Below are 12157 nucleotides of genomic sequence, written 5' to 3'. Positions count from 1 at the left end.
TAGGAAGGGGAAGCAAATCCTCCTTGTCCTGCTATTAGAAAACACCCAGAGTCACATCACAGCCCCATGATCCCCTGGGGAAGTACTACAAGTAATATAAAATGGACGTAAGGAGTGGCACCCGGGTGGCTCAGAGAGCTGAGCAAGTGACTCTTGACTTTGGCTCAGGTCATGATCAGGTTATAATCATGGGACAGAGCCCTGCCTCGGCCTCAGCACTCAGTACAGAGTCTGCTTCAACCCTCCTTTGCTCCCCCCGTGCTTGCACTCACACTCTCTCTCTCAAATAAACAAATAGAATCTTTAAAAGTGAGATAAAATGGATATAAAGAGGCTCCCCTCTCTCCTTATTTGTCTGGTGGAGTCGTTCCTGGCTGAGTGGGCACCATCATGCGGCAGGTGGGAGACGTCCCCACTGGGGACCCAGACAGCACTGGCATGTGGCCTTCCATAGGCACCCTCATTCCAGGAACAGCTCCCGCTGGCATCGTCCCAGGAGGAGGAAAGCCCCCGACATATGGGGTGCTGGCAATCATACCAGGGCAAGGACGACCTGGGAGACAAGGAAGAGGTGAGATCATTGCCCCTGCAGGAGGAGGAGCAAAGAATGGAGTAGGAGGTATCTTTCCTTGTCAAAGTGGAGCGGTTGTTCTGTCAACCAGGCTCTGAGCCTGTTTTTCCAATCATTTCTTTTAAAAAAAAAAAAAAAAGATTTTATTTATTTATTTGATAGAGATCACGAGTAGGCCGGGGATGGGGGGAAGCAGGCTCCCTGCTGAGCAGACAGCCTGATGCAGGGCTCTATCCTAGGACCCTGAGATCATGACCTGAGCTGAAGGCAGAGACTTAACCCACTGAGTCACCCAGGTGCCCCTTTTCCAACCATTCATGATAAATATCTTTCACATTCTGTTTGTGTTTCCTGCCACTGCAGTGTGTCCATCTCACAGATGAAGACTCAAGGGTGAAGTATGGTCACAGTAGTCACAATAAAATTTAAGCATTTTGCTCTGCCGGCTCTTTATTGGGGGTATATTTAAGATCCGTGTACTTTATGGGGTTTTGTGAGGGGGTTTTTTGCTGAGATATAATTTACATGTAACATTGTGTGACTTTAAAGTGTATAAGGTATTGTTTTGATATATTTACATACTGAATACAATTAGCATTATAGCTTTGGATAAAATATCACATCACATAATTATCATTTTTTATGGTAAGAACATTTAAGATTTAGTGTCTTAGCAATTTTGAAGTATATAATACAATGTTATTAACTGTAGTCACTGTGCTGTGCATTAGATCTCTAGAACTTATTCATCTTGTAGTGGCAAGTTTTGTGCTCCTTCACAACATCTGCCCAATTCAGGAAGGAGTTGAGCAACTTCAAGAATCTGCAGAAATATGGTCTTCACAGTGTGATCTTGCATTTAAATGAGAGACATTTACCCTAGGAAATGCACTCCTTTCTTATCCTTATGACAGTCCTGGCTGAGTGGGCACCAAAAACTCAGTCCTTCACGGGAGATGTTGGTGCTTAGGTCCATTCACCATGGCAGTATCAATATACCAGCCAAATGTTCAAAATTATATCAATCACAGAGGGCACCTAAGGGAGCTATTCCTGGATGGTTCTGTGAAGAGATAAGGAAATGCAAGAAGGAGCAACTGAAAAGAAGAATGATTGCATGGAAAAACACCCTGAAAGGTTAAATCAAGAGTCCTGAGTAGCACCCCTTCAGTTAATCGAACCCACGGATGGGAAAGCATAGAAGATACCTTGAGGCTATGCCTCTGTCCCTGGTTGCTGTGCTGGCTCAGAGCAGTTGCCCTACCCCATTCTTGGCAACAACCACAAATCAAACAAACTTCAAGTAGGCACGTGAAAAGGACAGTTGGTACAAACAGGCCTCCTCCAACAGCCCACCAGATAAGAAAAGATCACAGCTGATAGATCTGATTCTAAGATGCAGAGCACTATCTCTTGCCAGCCTGGCCAGTGCTGATTACTGATAAACTGGCAGCATGGCAAGGTTTATGAAAGAAGCATCCCAGATTTAAGGGACTACCTAAATCCTTGGGAAGGGGAAGCCTCAAGGACTGCCAAGCATGACTACTGGATAAATTTAGAGGGTATGGAAAGGAGATGAGACAGAGCAGAAAGCAACACAAAGCCAACTGTGTTCTCAGGTCTGCAGTGAGCCTACAACAGAAGTGAGAAAGTAAAACAAGAGGCTCTCCTGCCATCTCTCACCCTAGAGGGAGTTCTCCACCTGAGACCTTAGAATCCACCTCCCCCTCAACCTTTATCTCCCTGACCACTTTGCCCTCTAACACCTTCAAGCACCAGCATAATTAAAACAAACAAACAAAAAAAAAAAAATCAAGAGTTCTTCAGGCATAAGACAGAGAGCCCGGAAGTCCTATAACTAAAGACTAAATGGACCAAACAGGTGATCTGAATGGAGATGTGGTAGGAATCATCACTCCTGCATCCTTCTGTAATTTGGTGACTACACTAATACCTGAATGTCTCTATGAATATCACATTGCTCTTAGTTTACTATTTTTGTAGGTAGAGGCAGTTCTGGTGGCTCCACTTGGTCTTCTCTACCATAACAGCCCTCACGCCATGAGTCAGGCAACCATTATGGAGATTCTGCTACTTTTTAGGATATCTCCATTCTACCTCTGCATTCTGGATTTTGGGAAATGGCCAAAGGTTGATTTGGGAACCCCTGGGCCATCAGTGATATGGATGCTTGCCAAAACTTTGTGGATCAGTCCATAAGCCCCTCCTCTTGACTGGTGAGTCATGAGGGCATTTTGGGTCTTTGGGAGTTCATATCAGTTTAGAGCCAGGACCTCATAATAAAAAAAAAACTAAGGCATGACTATGTCCCAGATTTTTTTTTCTCTAATTCATAGTCACTCAGTAAATGGCCATGGGTACCTTTGAAGGAGGTAAAGAGGAAGATATATAGCACAAATTTTTGGCTACATAGCAAGGGCCTTCCTCAAAGGCACTTCACCCTTTTCATTCAAGGAGCTCTGGGTCAGTGAATTGGCTCAAGGCTAGGAAATAGTTGATGTGCCTTGTGATATTTAAGACCTCTGTTCACCAGACCCAGAATGTTTCTACTTATACAAATCAACTTAGATCTTTGTAATCTGTCTATTTCAGTTCAGGGACCCCATTATCAACTAGCCAAAGTCACGGATCTCTATTTTACATCTGCCTCAACTGTGATACTCATTAGAGTAACCAAGCCCACTGCACCTCTGGTAGCCTGGCTTCTCCCACCCTGAGATGTCATCACCACCTTGGAACTCAGATCCAGATCCAGTAGCAGGAGTTCCCATGGTCACTCCATACCATAGAAAATAGCCACTGTAGCACTCCCCAAAAATGCCAGTGCTCCCCCTCTCTAATCTATCTTTCACAACTTTGGTGGAAAGAATGTTCTCCATGCTCTCCTAGGACACACTTAAGGGGGGTGAGTAAACCAGTCTCACAATAATAAATTTTCTCTATCTTCTGATTTCCCCAAAGCTTAGAATACCTTTCTCTATATCAAAGAAGTCTGGCATCTCAACTTCACTTAGTATAGGCCACCTTTGGATCCATATTTCAATCCAACCAACTAGCCAAATAGTTAGAGCCACATGGACATGCTTGATCTAATATGTCAATATTGGCATCTGTTTTTAGTGCATCCCATCAACAAAGTCAGCCTGGCCCAACACTTGCACCAATGCCTTTAAGACCTATTTCATTCATGTTTCTCTTGGTATAAATTAGCAAAAATCTTGTTTTGGTGTATACTGCAATTCCTTATAGGTCACATATCTGGTATCTACTTGGAGTTGAATCTGGTTATAAATCCAGAAGCAGGGGCACCTGGGTGGCTCAGTGGGTTAAGCCGCTGCCTTCGGCTCAGGTCATGATCTCAGGGTCCTGGGATCGAGTCCCACATCGGGCTCTCTGCTCAGCGGGGAGCCTGCTTCCCTCTTTCTCTCTCTGCCTGCCTCTCTGCCTACTTGTGACCTCTCTCCATCAAATAAATAAATAAAATCTTTTTTAAAAATTTTTAAATAATAAATCCAGAAGCAATAAAGGTGAGGGGGCAGCCAGCAGTCTGCTGCAAAGTAACTACCTCAGGGAATCTCATTACAGATTCTTCAAGCAAGGGAAGACTAACCTCCTCATAACAGAAAAGATGGGTTGCTGTTATAGACAAAGGAGGGATTGGAGGAGTTTAGGAGTTCAAGATCCCAGTTTCATCAGAATATGCCTACATATATTCCCATTCAAATTTTCAGAGTCTGTTACTGCTTTTACTTCATCTGAGGGGTAGGGAGGTGCCTGGCTGGCTCAGTGGGTTAAAGCCTCTGCCTTTGGCTCACGTCATGATTGCAAGGTCCTAGGATCGAGCCCCAAATCTGGCTCTCTGCTCAGCAGGGAGCCTGCTTGCCCCTCTCTTTCCTCCTGCCTATCTGCCTACTTGTCATCTCTGTCAATTAAATTAAAAAATAAAAAATAAAATAAAAAATCTTTAACTTCATTTTAGAGACCCTGCCAGTTTGGTGAGTCAAGGTATGTTCAAACCACCCACAGGATAAAACATTGGTTTGATTTTTTGGAACCTTACACAGGAGGTTACATGAGAGAAGGGTTTCTTTTATGGCAGAGAAGATTTCTGGACCCTTACTTAGACCATAAGCTGGAAGTGAAAGCCCAAAGCTCATCATTTATTTTTCTTAGGTTCTTTAGTGCACCTAGAAGCAACCATCAACCCCATAATACTCCTTATTTCCACTAATATGTTCTATGTCACCAAATACTTAATCACCTAAAGTCTGCTTTTGATTACAGATATCTACAAATGATAATTTAATAGGTTTGTTCTGTATGCCATAATGGTTACTTAGAACTTACAACTAACATACTTTACCACTTACAACAGGTAAGCCATGCCTTTAAATATATTTAGATTATGGGTGCCTGGGTGGCTCGGTTGGTTGGGCGACTGCCTTCGGCTTGGGTCATGATCCCAGGGTCCTAGGATCGAGTCCCACATCAGGCTCCCTGCTCCATGGGGAGTCTGCTCCCTCTGACCTTCTCCCCTTTCATGCTCTCTCTCACTGTCTCTCTCTCAAATAAATAAATAAAATCTTTAAAATACATATGTGTGTGTGTGTATTCAGATTAGAGAACCTGTAATAGACGACCCAAGCCGAGTTACAGAACCTAAGTGCAGGTTCTTCTGAACTCACTTCCAGTGCCAATATCTCTATTATGTAGAGTTCAATCAAGGAGAGCAGAACCACTATAAGTAGTGTAAAATAAGGGATTTCTTATAAGGACTGCATCTATAAAATTTTTGTGGGAATTGGTGGAGAAATTCTCTCCAGATCCTTCTTCTTGTTGTTGTTTTGTTTTTACAGACTAGGAAAGCAGAACGATATAGGGAAATACCATGTGATTGAAGTCAAACAGATATGTGCTCAACACCTAATTCTCATATTTATTGACTTGTCAAGTGACTCAAATTCTGTGAGACTCAGTTTCCTTGGCTGTAAAATGAAAACAATAATATATCTCAGGGTTGATAGGGATGAATGAGTTACTTGTAATTTTTCATATTTCATTGATTCCAAGATGTACAACATTTTACATTTTAACCCCTTTATAATAGGAATGAGTTTTGTAATCAATGGCATGTTATAGTTTAATCAAGAACAACTTTTTCCTGGGGCACCAGGGTGACTTAAGTGTCTGCCTTCAGCTCAGGTCATGATCCCAGCACCCTCAGGAGGGAACCTGCTTCTCCCTCTACTACTCTGCCCCTCCCACTGCTCGTGTGCTCCCTCACTCTTAAATAAATGAAATAAAATCTTTTAAAAAAAAAAAAAGAACAACTTTTTCCTTTCTTAACGCACATGAACAAAGGAGAGCCCTGAGTACTATCTCAAGTAATGAGAAGTGCAGATATCACTTGATTATCAAACAACGTGTGACTCTCAGTGCACTGAGAACACTGATTGTTCTCCTTTATATGTCCCATTCCTTTCTCTGTTTATTGGACTAACCCTTCATCCCACATCCCTTGTTAGTCAGATTACTGGAATAGAAAAAGCATAAGTTTCAGAATCTGATATATTAAATTTCAGATCTTGTTGCTATGTGACATCCTGAGCTTCGCTTGAGTGCTCTGTAATTGTGTATAATAATACTTACCCAGAAGGACTATTACAAATGAGATGATACATATGCAAAGTTTTATCGGCACCAAACATATTGTGGGTAGTCAGTAAATTCCCCATTTTTCCTTCTATCTCTCACTGCCACATTCTGTTCTTCTACTGATTATTAGGATTAAAGAAAGGGCAAATCTTCTAGATCAGGGGCTGGCAAACTATGGCCCTCAAGCCATACTGGCCCACCACCTGTTTTTAAAATAAAGTTTTATTGGAACACAGTCACACCTATTTGCTTACATCTTCTCTATAGCTTTTGTACTACAACAGAGTTGAATAAGTTACCACAAGACAGTATGACTCACAAAGCCAATAACACTCACTATGTGGCTATTTACAGAAAAAGTTTGCTGATCCCTGTTCTAGATTCCTATGTCACCTAAACCAACCCCCCCTCTGTTGGCAAGGATATGGATAAAAAAGAACCCTCATATATGGTGGTGGGAATGTAAACCACTGTGGAGAAGCGTATAGAGTTTCCTCATAAAATTAAAAACAGAAATACCATATTATCCAGTAATTCCACCGCTGGGTATTTACCCAAAGAAAATGAAAATACTAATTCAAAAAGATGTAAGTGCCCCTATGTTTACTGCAGCATTATTTATCATAGCTGATATGGAAGCAACTCAGGTGTCCACTGATAGATGAATGGATAAAGAAGATACCATACACACACACACACACACACACACTCACACATGTGCATGGGCAACAAAATATTACACATCCATTTAAAAAGAATGACATCAGGATGCCTGGATGGCTCAGTGGGTTAAAGCCTCTGCCTTCAGTTCAGGTCCTAGGATCGAGCCCCACATCCGGCTCTCTGCTCAGTGGGTCACCTGCTTCCCCCTTCTCTCTCTACCTGCCTCTCTGCCCACTTGTGATCTCAGTCTGTCAAATAAGTAAATAAAATCTTTTTTAAAAAAGAGAAAAGAATAACATCTTGACATTTACAACAACACAGATGAATCTAGAGAGTGTTATGCTAAGTGAAATAAGTAATGCAGATATAGACAAATGTATGATTTCACTTATGTGTGAAATCTAAAAAGAAAAAAAAAATGGACAGACAAATAAATAAACAAAAACCAGACTCTTAAATACAGAGAACAAACTGTTGGTTGCCAGAAGGGCAGAGGGTGGGGGAATGGGCAAAACAAGTGAAGGGGATTAAGAAGCACAAACTTCCTTATTTATAAAATTTGTATTTATCTTTTATAGATATAGTTTATTTATACATCCTTACATTTTATAAATATATTCTATTTATACGTCCTTATATTTCACAAATATTTTGTGTATATCTTTATATTCTTATTCATATTTTATCAATAAGTCACAGAAACAGAAAGTACAACATAGGGAATATAGTCAATAATATTGTAATAACTTGTCTAGGTGATGGTTTGTGAGTACCTTGATCATGGAGAACACTGAGTAATATATAGACTTGTTAAGTCACTATGTTGTACACCTGAAACTAATAGAAGGCATGTCAACTATACTTCAACAATAAAAAATAAAGGGGCACCTGGGTGGCTCAGTTGGTTGAGCGCCTAACTCTTGATTTTGACTCAGGTCATGAGGTCAGGGTCCTGGAATCAAGCTTGCCTCAGGCTCCACACTCAGCAGGGAGTCTGCTTGAAATTCTCTTTGGTTCCCTCTCCCTCTGCCCCTCCCCCTGCTCATGTGTTTGCTTGCTCTCTTTTTCTCAAATAAAGAAATCTTTTTAAAAAAATAAAAAATAAAATTTTAGCCTACCCTTCCCCATCTATGTTACTATTCTGCCTCAAGAGAGCTACATTATTTGAGGACTTTTGGAATCTAACCACAGCCTCAACACCAGCAGAGAAGAGAAGAGGGTTCTAAGAATTTCTGATGAGGAAGATAGCCAGGCCAAAGTGAAAAACAAAAATGTGACTAGGTTGTTCTGTGGTTTCCAGCCCTCCCCTTTCTTCTACTGCTGGAATTATAAAAGCAGGAGCAAGGGAGGACAGGGACAGAAGAATCTCACCATGGACACCATCACTGGGAAAATGCAGACTCTATTTCTTTTGTTGGCCTTTCTCTTGACTCCTGAAGCTGGAGCTGGTGCATCTAGGGTATAACCACCTGTCAAAGAAGACCTCAAATGAGGCTACAAGATCCCACCGCAAGTATTCTAGGGGAAAACCTCCAGCTGGAAGAGTTAGATTCTTTCCCTGCAATTGATGACAGTTTCCCTGGGATGAGAAGTCTTGGGTGGAGAGAGAATCAAAAAACTGTCTTTGAAAGCTCCTCCTAGCCTGCTTTCTTCAAAATAGCCACCATTCTCATTCACAGTTCTTCTTGGTGCCTGCTGTCATGCAGAGGAGGTCAGGATAGAGACAGGAAAAAATATTTAAGGGCATGTTGGTGGCTCAGTCAGTTAAGCATCTGTCTGCCTTTGGCTCAGGTCATGATCTCAGGGTCCTGGGATGAGCCCCAAGTCCTTTCGGCTCCCCACTCAGCAAGAAGTCTGCTTGTTCCTCTCCCTCTGCCCCTCTCCCTGCTCATTCATGACTCTCTCTCACTCTCTCTCTCTCTCTCTAAAATAAATAAATAAATTCTTCAAAAAAATAAAAAAGGCAAAGGAACTTAAGTTTAAATGACAGCCCGGAATCAAGACTAACCCTAAGTTCTGAAAGTGGGCTGAGAGATGGTTGATGGGGCGGACTGGGTTCAAGAAAGCAAACAATAAGGACACATGGAGGGCTGAGCTCCATTAGAAGACAGCAACTCTGTGGGCCCTCAGCTTCCACCTCCTTTTCCTCACCCAGTGCTCTGTCTGCAGGCAAGTGAGCCTCTGTTTAGGGACTTGGGGTTCTCTGTTTCAGAGGAAATTATCGGTGGTGTTGAGTCCAAGCCACACTCCCACCCCTACATGGCCCATCTGGAAACTGTCACTCATAGGGGTTATGGCACCAGCTGTGGAGGGTTTCTCATAAGTCAAGATTTCGTGATGACAGCTGCTCATTGTAAAGGAAGGTAAGAAAGCTTTGACTTATTCTCTTTTCATGCAAGGAGCTGTAGGAACCAGAGTTACACACAGCTTCGAAGTGGCCTGGGGAGAGATTCTGGTGCCCTGCTCATTTCAAGATAGTCAGTGACATATTTTGCAAGGACCCAGCCCGTTTTCATTTGCCATCTCCACCTCCAGAAGCCACCACATCATTCAGGGCAGCCAGGCCACAGCAGGCCAACACTGGCCCTCTTGTCCTGCGGCCAGATGAGCTCTCTTCGTCCCCTGTAGCTGCCATGGCCTGGCCTTTCCTGAACTGGCTAAGATCCCAGAGGGGGAGCTTCTGTTCCAAATAAGACCTGAGTTCCTCAGGTTGCCCTGCCCTGGGGAAGAAGTTGCTCAGGATAGACCCTTTTTAGGAGACCGTCACATTCTCTTGCTTCTCTCCTTCTTCCCAACAGGAAAATTACGGTCATCCTGGGAGCTCATAACATGAAAAGGGAAAAATCCACATGGCAGAAGATAGAAGTCTCAAAACAAATCAGCCACCCAAAATAGAGCTCAATCACCAGATTCAATGACATCATGTTAATGAAGGTGCCATTAGATTTCTAGCTCATCTCTATCCCCTCTTCTCGAAACTTTCTCCTGACCTGTGCATTTCTCATTCTCTCTTCTAAACCATTTCCTTGGGGCCCACCCTCCCACTCCATGTCACCACCACCCCACTGGGGAGCAACTCTTGACCCTGCCCAGGGAGCCCCTGCCACAGCATAGCCCCCACTTTCTCTGGGACCAAAGATCCATCCACTCTTCCTCCCTCTCTCACAGCTAAAAACGAGAACCAGGTGGACCCATGCCGTGAAGCCAATCTACCTGCCCACCTGGTCTACCTTTATTCTACCTGGGACAGTATGCACGGTGGCTGGCTGGGGAAGAACAGGAGTGAGGGAGCCGGCGTCAGACACTCTGAGGGAGTGCAGCTGAGACTCATGGACGCCAGCACCTGCAGGAGCTATCTGTTTTACAACAGTAACTTACAAATCTGTGTAGGCGATCCAAGGAAGACAAAATCAGCATACGAGGTGACTGCACACCAACACTTACTCCTCACAAAGCAGTCCCTGGGAGACAGCATCCTCCTGGGAGGGAGTGGGTCGGAAAGTCCCCTAGTACAGTGACTGGTGTCTGAGTCTGCAGGTTTCTAGCAACATCAGAACTGGAATCCTCCCTTTGGGTTCCATCCTCACATATTCACTCCCTGTCTCTAACCCTCCCTTCTAGTTGGCTGAACAGGGCTCCAGGACAGAAAGGAAGAAATGGAAGGGACAGGATCTAGAGTTGTGGTTCCATGCTAGAGAAGAATAAGACATTAATCTCCTAATTTAGGACTCCATGAGGAGCCAAGATTCCTGATCTGACTCAGGGATATCTTGGAGCTGGCTGGGGTACTTATAGAAGAAGCAGGATAAGGTGACAGTAGAGAGAGAAGGATATTCTCTGCTCACAATCTGCTTTCTCTAACCCACGGGAGGATTCTGGGGGCCCCCTGGTGTGTGCAGGGGTGGCCTATGGTATTGTGTCTTATGGATATATGAATGCAAAGCCTCCAAATCTCTTCACTTGAATCTCCCCCTATGTCCCCTGGACTTAATAATATCTTAAAGAACATATAGTCATGGAAGCCTGGCCAGCCTGTGGGAGAATCCCAAAGCCAGAGGCCTCCCTGGGTTGACCCATGCTCCACAGAGCTGGCCCCAGCCTGAGCCCCAGGGAGGCTCTCAGCAGCACACGAAGCCCCTGCTGATTGAGCCCCAGAAAACGTGAATAAACATGCCGCTTTCAGCATGTGCGTGTCAGACTCCTCTCTTCCAGAGAGCTGGTCTGCGCTGAGGAACTGTGGGTGCAGGAGGGACAATTCCCAGGCTCTCAGGAGGACCTCACACTGGGGTCAAAGGGGCAAATATTTTCCTCTGGCTACCACATTTGAGAGTGGTCATGGCTCATGGCTGGCCTCCTCTTGGCCTCTAGATAATTCAAATGAATTTTTACCCAAGGTCACTGTCATAAAGGACATTTCTTTTTTTTTTTTAAGATTTTATTTATTTATTTGACAGAAAGGAAGAGAGCACGAGTAGGGCAAGGGGCAGAGGGACAAGCAGACTCCGCGCTGAGTGGGGAGTCCAATACATGACACAATCCCAGGACCCTGGGATCATGACCTGAGCCAAAGTCTCGTGCTTAACTGAGCCCCCCAGGTGCCCCAAGGACATTTCCCTTGTGAGTGAGAGCCACAGTTACAGATGGAGGAAATTTTAGATCCCAAAGAAATACACATATAAAAAGGGGGCAATGAGTGAAGTTGCCCATCATTCTATGGACTTGTAATTCACCCAGAAGATCCAAAAGAAATGTAAGGCGAGCTGTACCTCTGCCTTTGTAGGTCTGCAATCTCTGAGTCGGCACCATATCCATGAAGAGGTCATTTACCCCAAGGCCATACAAAATTCAAGAGCAAAAACTAACTTCTATTAGGGGTCCACATAGTACTGTTTTACCTGCTTTACCTCATTTAATTCTCATGACACCATATTGTGGGGGGGAGAAAAACTGTCTCGATCTAAATACCATATCTTCTACAAAAATTAACTGAAAATAGGTCATAAAACTAAATAAAGTTATGAAATTTTGAGAAAATCTTCATGATCTGGAGGTAAGCAAAAAATTCTTAGACATGACACCAAAAGCACAATCCATAAAAGAATATCAATGTCTTTTTGACTCATCAAAATGTAAAAACCTTTGCACTACAGAAGGTATCTATCGTTAAGGGAATGAAAGGACAAGCTACAGACTGAAAGAAAATATTTGGAAATCACAAGCTTGAAAAATGATTTGTACCCAGAATGT

At 43.4% G+C, this 12157-nt stretch overlaps 1 pseudogene; it reads right to left on the bottom strand.

The window, feature by feature from the left end:
• Nucleotides 1-347: 347 nt before the first annotated feature.
• LOC116589991 lies at nt 348-1004 on the bottom strand (annotated as a pseudogene).
• Between the last annotated feature and the right edge of the window lie 11153 nt (nt 1005-12157).

Source organism: Mustela erminea, chromosome 5 (assembly GCF_009829155.1).
Source record: "Mustela erminea isolate mMusErm1 chromosome 5, mMusErm1.Pri, whole genome shotgun sequence".
Taxonomy (NCBI): domain Eukaryota; kingdom Metazoa; phylum Chordata; class Mammalia; order Carnivora; family Mustelidae; genus Mustela; species Mustela erminea.
The sequence above is the reverse complement of the archived record's forward strand: the minus strand, read 5'-3'. Positions and strand labels throughout refer to the sequence as shown.